At 45.7% G+C, this 8,188-nt stretch overlaps 1 long non-coding RNA gene across 1 annotated transcript; it reads left to right on the forward strand.

Moving 5' to 3' along the window:
• Nucleotides 1-35: 35 nt before the first annotated feature.
• Nucleotides 36-5,049, forward strand: LOC143352550 (uncharacterized). The gene is made up of 3 exons (XR_013081959.1): nucleotides 36-153; nucleotides 3,771-4,270; nucleotides 4,521-5,049. It is a non-coding gene; the product is annotated as an uncharacterized LOC143352550 (long non-coding RNA).
• The last annotated feature ends 3,139 nt before the right edge of the window (nucleotides 5,050-8,188 follow it).

Raw genomic sequence — 8,188 nt, forward strand, 5'->3', positions numbered from 1 at the left:
GCGATCGGGGGATCGCTCGGGCTCGACTGTCGCACGGCCGACTCCCTTCGGCCATCTTCGCCAACGCTCGACCCTCGACGCTCACTTTCCGCGCAGGGACGTGCCACACGGCACTGCCTCAGGCGCCCTGTCCCTGATTACCCCCACCACTCGGTCAGACGCAGTGCTGTATAAAATACACAAATATTTTCAGACGTTATTTCGGAAGTGTAAAGTAATTAGAACTAGTAGAAATTCGGAGAAAGGAGTGAATGGAAACGGGTGAATGTGTAGAAGGCCTAGATTAAATTAATCTATTGTAAAACCAAGTCCGTTTCCTAGTCGTGAGGCTGAATAAATATTATTATTTCTTAAGTAAAATCAGTATCTATTTTCCGTGAAATCGCGAAATCTGGCCACTGTTTCCTAATGTTATTGAACGTCGTAGAGAATTTTGGGTATCGTTATGAATACAGATTTTTATGTGAAATAAAAATGGTTTGCATTCATTTGAAGCTACAGGTGCTACGATAGTTCCTTATCTCAAGCATTTCTATGAATTGGAAATAATATTTTGTTTAAATTTCTTAAATGTTTTCACTACTTTTCCATTTCGTCTACTCGGTTTTCCCACAAATGCATAAAATCTACAGTTCAGATCATAAAGATCAGGAGATATGAGATTATGAGTGAAACACGATGGAATGAAGTGTGTGAGCGAAGTAAAATGAAAGCGGGTGAAAACCATGAATTGATCTTTTCCACTACTTTTTCCCGATGTGTAAGGGTTGCAATAGGAATTGGAATATTTTTGCAATTTACCCAGCACTGGCTGCCACAGTGACTCATGCGTGCCAGACACTGACATATGCACACACTTGCCCCGGTGTCCTTTAAGAAACCATTTATCGCGCGGATCCCCGGCGCATCTCGCAGACTCGGACACGCGAAAAATATGCACTCCTTGTATCGATGCACTCTCCTTTCCGACGAAACAATGTCCAACGCTTAGCCACGGCACGTCCCGCTGAACGATTTCGCCAGAAATTTTCCCTGAAATTACATAAGCGGACATTTCAATTTATTTATAAAGCGGGCTCGATCGAGGCTGACGTAATAAAGCGAGACTTGGGCTTCAACAATGCCGAAAAACGTTGTTTGGGCCTCGTCTTGCGGTACTGGGTCTGCGCGGACCCGGGCTCAGTAATTAACTACTCTGTGAACACATTTGAGTCATTCTAATTTCTATATTTAAAATATTACAATTCCTTTTGACCTAGTCGAGGCCTCATTTTGTTTGAAAAATCTAAGGAAGTTGTTAATCTCTTTGTTACATTTGTCTGAACAATATTTCAAATGTGGAGCTCAAATTCACATTCTGAGTCATTGTTAGACTTCTTAATTACTGTTCTATTTAGCCATTCTCATTACTATTGTCTGTTCATCTATTCATACTCATTCAATAATTTTTCCACGCCTGAAGCGGAAATAATTACTAGCCCGATCTGATATCAAGAAGATTAATATCTAGACACCAACATCTTTGTTCTATGTTAAGTATGGTTTAACAAGTATGGGTCAGTAAGAACCCAGCAGGATTTTCTACAGGACTTTCACAACTGCGAGGGTTGCTGCTAGTTCAAATTCAAACGACTCGACGAGTTAACTCGACTTTCCTGATTAACATAGAAGCAAGGGACGTGCTGAGGAATGTTTCGATTTTAATTTTGAAGCGTTCGAAATTTCGGGTGTCAGTTTTCGAAGTCGAACCGAGCAGCTCGGTTATAAACGGACCCGTGGCCCGATTTCAGGAGCGCGCGCGGCTCTCGGCGTTTCTCCGCTCGCTCGCTCGTTCGAGGCGGAATCTCGCTGACGTCGACGAATGACGCCAGCCACTAATACTCTTTCGGTATTAAACGAGCGATCCGCGAGAATTTGTTTGTCATTTGCAGGGATCTAGACCGCGGGTCGACGGGGCGAGAGTCGCAGGTCGCACGCGCTAAACTCGCTCGGACGCCTCGTCGCTCATTAATTTTGCAACGTAAGCCCCGAGAACGGTCCGCGCGATTGGTTTCACCGTCGATTTCTCGTACTGCCGATACGACAACGACGCGACGTTGGAAAAACGAAATTCCGAACGATCGACGCGCACTTTCACGGCTGCCGATCGACTGAAAGTGGAAACAATCCGCGAACGATTCATTTTCATCCAAACGTTTAGAAGACATCGTCTAAATTGTCCGTTTCTGACAATTAACTTAATTGCGTTCGATAGCGAGACAAAAACAACGCGTCTCTCTTAGAACATTCGACGGCAGCGTCTTCGCAAGAATGATCGACGTACCGGCTCACAAGCCAGTAGTGCAATAAACCAGAACCAGCGTCACTAAAATACGGCTAACCGAGAGCGCGTTTAAAAAGTTTCTGGTCTTCCCGGAGACATCAATTCACCAATTAATCTTTAAGCTAATCGTCCGGCAAAAAGGTCGAAAGTCTTCGCCTCGCGTGACGAGCGGATCGTTTATCGTTACGAGAGTACAGTTCGGAGCCGCTTGGTCGATGTCGAGGACGAGATTACCTTGCCAGAATCCATTGCGAGTTCGATCGAGAGAACGCGTCGAGGATCGAGGATACGTTCGATATCTCTGCGACTACTTCGTCGGACTGACGGAGTATTAATAACGGAGGTCCGCGGTCTTTTTGCGCACTGTAAAAATAGCGACGCCTTGTGCGTTGCACGCGTATCCGGGATCCGCGCGCGATCTTCAACGCATTGATCTTCCACGCGTTGATCTTGGACACGTTGATCTTCAACGCATTGACCTCGCGCAGGTTAGTCTTCCACGCGCTGATCTTCAACGGAGTGATTTTCAACGCGTTGATCTTCAACACATCGATTTGGTAACCCAACGATTTTCAAAGCATTGATCTTTCATGCGCTGATCTTCAACGCAGAGATTTTCAAAGCATTGATCTTCCATGCGCTGATCTTCAACGCAGTGATTTCCAGCGTGTTGATCTTCCATGCGCTGATCTTCAACGCATTGATCTTGGACACGTTGATCTTCAACGCATTGACCTCGCGCAAGTTAGTCTTCCACGCGCTGATCTTCAACGGAGTGATTTTCAACGCGTTGATCTTCAACACATCGATTTGGTAACCCAACGATTTTCAAAGCATTGATCTTTCATGCGCTGATCTTCAACGCAGAGATTTTTAACGCGTTGATCTTCCGTGCGCTGGTCTGCGACGCATTGATCTTCAACGCGTTGATTTTCGCATTGATCTTCAACGCGTCGACGGATCGAAGGATGACACGAAGTGTTTGCGAAAGCGTATGATAACGCCGCGAGAAATTTTGGACCCGTAGATTCGCAGAGACAATCTACTTGGCCATCGAGCCAAGTGAAACCGGATCTACTTGCGTCGCAGATCAGCTGAATATACGGCCTGGCTTTTTTCTGCCGTTAATACGAAATCCGAGGCGATCGACCTGATGCAAGCTCGCCAGGTTAATTACCGTATCGCTGCACGGGCTTCTCAAATCTGATTACGATTGAGGTTCCGTGAAATGTTTTCTGTAATCGTCGACTTCCAGCTAATGCGTCGAACGTTGCCTCGAGTTACCTCACAGGAAATACTCCGTAAAACTAGTTTACTAATCCACATTAGATTCATTAACAATGCGCAATTACGCGATATGTTACAACAACTGTAGAATTTATCGACTGTTCGAAATAGGTTAGCAAACGTGCATATGCGAATATAATTGAATTATATGATGTTGCAGCGAAGCGAGGGACAGAGAGAAGATGATTGGAGGACTAAAAGAGCACCGTTGTTGGTCGGTCGTTTTCCGTTTCACAATTGCGAATCGGAGGATGCCCGTGGACAATGCGTCGACGATGGCACGTTGGGCACCGGGTTGGCGAGGTTTCGAAGCGAATTGGGCCCACGTCGACGACCCAGAGGAGGGTGCAATAAAGAGAGCCAGACCGTCGGTGGGTACGCCCCACCCGGAGCCCGAACTGCGTGCACCCTACTTAAAAGTCCCTCGACGGTTTCACGGGAAGTGCCTTCGAAAATGGACAAAAAGATGAGGAGAGAGAGAGGCGAACCGGTGGTGGCGGGCAATGGCGGTGGAGCAGGGGGAAAGGGGGTCCAGAAACCCGGGGGCAGCCGTTTTCGCCTGAAAATTCACGCAGCGGCGCAGGGCATGGCCTGGAAACGCAATAAATGCCGCGCCGGGGCAACGTCGGCCCCGTTATTATTGCTTGTATTTATCAACGGGTACGCGTCCCTTTGTCCATTAACTCCGGGGCTACCTATGTTAATTGTCCCGTTCCACCTCGCTCGGGAATTATCCATTATCCCTGGATATCCGTTTTTGTTCCGATACGCGCCTTTGTACCCTCTCTCCTCTACGAACTCTCTCTCTCTCTCTCTCTCTCTCTCTCTCTCTCTCTCTCTCTCTCTCTCTCTCTCTCTCTCTCGCTCTCCTCTCGGTTCGCAAACGTTACACGAGTTTACTCTTTTGTAGCCCTCGGACACGTAAGCCGGCCTCGTCGAGAATGGTACTTTCCAGCTCGCAGGAATACACGCCAACTCCCCGGGACCAAGCTCAAAGGTGATTTTAATTACCAGCGGACAAAGGCTGCCGGCGAGTTTTCTGGTTCGTAACGAGCGAGAGAAGACTCGCGGAGTTTCACGGTCCATCAGACGAGTCCTCGAACAGGATTTGCTCCCGACGATGTTTGTGAAACTTCCGCCGATCCGATCCGGCGTCCGATTTCTTATGTAGGCGGTCGAGCTCTCTTTGGGTCACCTGGATCGCTCACGGTTCAAGCAGAAGCGGAGTAGAAACGAACACGTGACTACCACTGCGAGATTCTGAAGCGATTCTTCACGAGGGGCCTTCATGCTCAAATCATCCAACTGAAACTCATCGAACATAGGAGGCCTACTCTGAGAAATGCCTGATGCAACTTGCAGCATTACTACAGTCTATTCTCGATATATGAGCTGAATATCTAGCTAATAAAAGGCCTAGAACTATCGCCTCTACCGCGGGGTATCAAAGTATCAAAGAATAGTATCTTCTAGCCGATATATGTCCCTGGGTAGACCCGCGTTGTGGACATATATCGACGAAACACTGTACTGTCTACTACTGTTATTCTAGAAGCTCTTCTAGTACGCGTTCATCTCTCTTTCTCCCTTTCTTTTTATAGTAATAAATGTACAGCGAGGGTCGCAGCAAAGACGAAAGCAAGATTCTTCAAAGACTTCAGCAAAACAAAACGAGGATTCATGATTGTAAAAATGGTGTGGTCGATTGTTAGGTCAGTTTTCGTGTGCATTTCCGTTAATCCACAGTCTCTCTGTCTCAGTCTCGTCCCAGCGACCCGTTATTCCCGTTTCCCGAGTCGGCGTCATCTTCTTCGAGCTTTCCAAGAAAACCTGAGCGCCGCGCGCCGCGCCGGTCGTCACGCTGCTCGATCGCGCGGACAAAATCGTCCCCGTCTCGTGGATTGGAAAAACGCTCGGACACCGACCGGTTGTTTTACCATTTCTCTTTATCGGGTCACTTCGCCGTTTCTCGCGACGACGCTTGTCCTCTTTCGAGTGTATCGGGATCGTGCGAGAAGCCACGGAACACGGATTCGAAAGTCGAACGCAACCGAATCTGAGAGTTGGCGCGAGCGGGCAGGTGCGTTTGAAATTAAAATTGCCCGCTGTCTGTTACACCCATACCGAATCTGGCACGTGAAACACTACCATGCGATTCGTTTTCAAATTCTGTTGGGCCTACCGTCCATAAAAATTCCTATAGAACGTCACAGAACAAGAACTTGATTACAGTCTCCCTTACATGCAATTTTAACGTGTCGACTGCTGTATCGGTCACGTAACAATTAACTTTAGTCGTATTATAATTGGGTAAACTGAATTTTATTAGCTTTCGTAGAATCTAAAACGGTTGAGCAAGTAATCATTCTGATAAACTTTGACTTTGCAATCTCAACTTCATTAAATTAATTAGATTCAGGAAAGGAAAGAAACACAGTTTTTCGTCTCTAGCATCTGTCCACGTGAAAATAGCATCCGCCACCGCGCAGCGTCTCTCGTCCCTCGAATCGTGTCAACAAAGGAAACCTAACTCCAAAATAATTCTCCCGATAAAGGTCTCAAACTCAAAGGCCTCCACAGCCCCCCACCAGTCTCAAAGGCCGTAAATTCAAAGGTTCAGGACTCCCGGCAAGATAAATCACCCAGCATAAACCGACAATGTCCTCTCGAACTGGTCGCTAGACCCTAGACTAGTGCCACGAACGAGGAAAACCGAGTTTCCTGCACGCTTTCCCCAAGCTCGAAAATGCACAGGATGCAATCGCGATGCGGTGGGCCGGGCTGACGAGTTTGCGATAAGGCGTCTCGGTGGCCAGTGTGCCTAAGCGATCGCGCGTGCCTGTTCGTCGATCTCGATCGTCGATATTACCTCGAGAAAAAGAGTCGACGTCGGCGTACCCGCGCGACTCTCTCGACCCGCCCGCGTCGGATACGAATCTCCTCGGGGCAGGCGCGCCGCGGACGAGATTTTCCACGTGTCACTGGGTCACTGCACTTGCCGTACTACCCGAGAACGTGAATACAGATCGCTCTCTAAATATCAGAGTACCGCGGCTCCGTATTCACCGGGCGAGTCTCGTTCGGGAACGCCCGACGAAAATTCGTCGACGATCCGCTTCGAGAAATGAACGTCGACGAGCTTGCTTCGTCTCGTTGTGAAACGAACGCGGAATCGGTCGGCACGGCGAAAATTCGTCAATGACGATCCACAACAAGCGACGAACGTCGAACTTGTTCCGTGCCGTCACGAAGCGACGACTAATCGGAAACCGGTCCCACAGTAGGCCAAACACGATCTTAGCTTATAAAATCATCTTAACAATTGTCAGAATATTGAACGCAATGTCTTGCAAAAATTGGTGTGCTGATGTATCAAGCATGTATGAATACACATAAAAATTTTCCACTTTACAAGGTTTAACAATTTTCTTGAAATTAATTCCGAAATATTAGGAGCGCATTGCGCAGCAGGCCAAACACGATCTTAGCTAATAAAGTCATCTTAACAAGTGTCAGAATATTGACCGCAATGCCTTGCAGAAATTGGTGTGCTGATGTATCAAGCATGTATGAATACACATAAAAACTTTCCACTTTACAAGGTTTAATAATCTTCTTGAAATTAATTCCGAAATATTAGGAGCACATTGCGCAGTAGATCAAACACGATCTTAGCTAATAAAATCATCTTAACAATTATCAGAATATTGAACGCTATGCCTTGCAAAAATTTGTGTGCTGATGTATCAAGCATGTATGAATACACATAAAAACTTTCCACTTTACAAGGTTTAACAATTTTCTTGAAATTAATTCCGAAATGTTAGGAGCACATTGCGCAGTAGATCAAACACGATCTTAGCTAATAAAATCATCTTAACAATTGTCAGAATATTGAACGCTATGTCTTGCAAAAATTTGTGTGCTAATATATGAAGCATGTATGAATACACATAAAAACTTTCCACTTTACAAGGTTTAATAATCTTCTTGAAATTAATTCCGAAATGTTAGGAGCACATTGCGCAGTAGATCAAACACGATCTTAGCTAATAAAATCATCTTAACAATTGTCAGAATATTGAACGCTATGCCTTGCAAAAATTTGTGTGCTAATATATGAAGCACGTACGAATACACATAAAAACTTTCCTCTCTACAAGGTTTAACAATTTTCTTGAAATTAATTCCGAAATGTTAGGAGCGCATTGCGCAGCAGGCCAAACACGATCTTAGCTAATAAAGTCATCTTAACAATTGTCAGAATATTGAATGCAATGTCTTGCAAAAATTTGTGTGCTAATATATGAAGCACGTACGAATACACATAAAAACTTTCCACTCTACAAGGAAATATTAGGAGCGCATTGCATAGTAGACCAAACGGGATCTAAGCTAACAGAATCGTCTTAATAACTCCCACGATATTTAACACAGTGTCTTACAAAAGACCGTACTAGTATATCAAACGTATATAGATACACACGGAAAGGTTCAACTTACTAGGATTAATTTTCTTGAAATTAGTTCCGAAATATTAAGAGCGTCGCACGCACAGCGGGACCGGCGAAAATTCAA

The sequence above is a fragment of the Halictus rubicundus genome, chromosome 3 (assembly GCF_050948215.1).
Source record: "Halictus rubicundus isolate RS-2024b chromosome 3, iyHalRubi1_principal, whole genome shotgun sequence".
Classification (NCBI taxonomy): domain Eukaryota; kingdom Metazoa; phylum Arthropoda; class Insecta; order Hymenoptera; family Halictidae; genus Halictus; species Halictus rubicundus.